The sequence below is a fragment of the Vicugna pacos genome, chromosome 2 (assembly GCF_048564905.1).
Source record: "Vicugna pacos chromosome 2, VicPac4, whole genome shotgun sequence".
NCBI lineage: Eukaryota > Metazoa > Chordata > Mammalia > Artiodactyla > Camelidae > Vicugna > Vicugna pacos.
Window position 1 is genome coordinate 72,177,105 of NC_132988.1, and position 1,376 is coordinate 72,178,480.

Sequence of the window (1,376 nt, forward strand, 5' to 3'; positions counted from 1 at the left end):
GCAACCGACCTTTCAGGTTAAGGGAGATCATTTGCCACATATTTGAAATAGAGCATGTTTTGTAGTTGTGCGCGAAGCTTTAAACTGACAGCCTATTTTTATCACTACAAGCATGGATTTTCAAGCGTAGTTCTGTCAGACTTCGTCTTTTCAGACTTGCTCTTTTAAGCTACGTGAAGAGCGACTTGCTGAACTGCGCCAGATAGCACAGCAACGTCATTCGCTCCAAATCCTTGAAGGAAGGCGCTAATTTGTGTTGTTTGTCTTTAAATCTGTTGAGCGTCTTAACCTAAGTCTTACTGGAACTGCACGGCTAACAATATAGGAAAAGGAGGAATTAAATGAGGTAACAAAAGGGGTGGGGAATATGTAGATGAGCGCAGTGACTGCTGGTTATGCTTGCGCGACACATATATTTCCTAAGATTTTGGCAACCTTCAGACATCAAAACATTGCTACACGATAAATATCGCTTGGAAACTTTTTATTCCAGAAATAAGGGGGTCTAGAGGCTACATAAGAAAAGTGATCCTATGTGTAGAGTGACTTGAATTCGATGGTTAGGTGCCGGGGAAAAGTAACAACTCATACTTACCTGGCAGGGGAGATACCATGATCACGAAGGTGGTTTTCCCAGGGCGAGGCTCACCCATTGCACTCCGCGTGTGCTGACCCCTGCGATTTCCCCAAATGTGGGAAACTCGACTGCATAATTTGTGGTAGTGGGGGACTGCGTTCGCGCTTTCCCCTGGTTTACGTTGTTCAATATGAGAAAAGGTTAATGGTGTTTTTTTTTTTTTCAGTGTGTGTTCTGCTCTCGCTTGTGAAATAGTTCACTCATTACATTTTCCTGTTATGGAGTTCGTATTTCTGAAAAACTGCTTCTGCATTTGCTTTACAATGCTTTTAAGACTTAAGTGTAGTTAATATACAGTAGTTCGCTACGAGCGTGTAAATATAATACGGTGATTTATAATTTTAAAGATTGTATATACTGTTCATAGTTATAAAATATTGGCTGTGTTCCCTGGGTTGTGCAATACATCCTTGTAGCTTATAAACTTTTAAAATATTTTTTATTATATTTATTTTATAATGTGTTAAATTCCACTGTAGAGCATAATTATGCAGTTATACATGACTATACATATATTCACTGTCACTGCTCCTACCCCCTGGCTGTGAGCTACCACAAGATCTGGTATACATTTCCCTGTGCTATACCGTGTAATCTTATTTATCTATTCTACGTCTTCAAATCCTCCTCTGTCCCTTCCCGCGCCCTTCCCCCTTGGCAACTTTGTAGCTTATACCTGATAGTTTATACCTTTTAATCTGCTTCCCACTCCCTACTAGTAACCACTAGTTTCTTTTCT

At 40.1% G+C, this 1,376-nt stretch overlaps 1 non-coding gene across 1 annotated transcript; it reads left to right on the forward strand.

The window, feature by feature from the left end:
- The first annotated feature begins 587 nt into the window (after nt 1–587).
- LOC116276868 (U1 spliceosomal RNA) lies at nt 588–751 on the forward strand. The gene has a single exon (XR_004186389.1). It is a non-coding gene; the product is annotated as a U1 spliceosomal RNA (small nuclear RNA).
- Nucleotides 752–1,376: the final 625 nt, after the last annotated feature.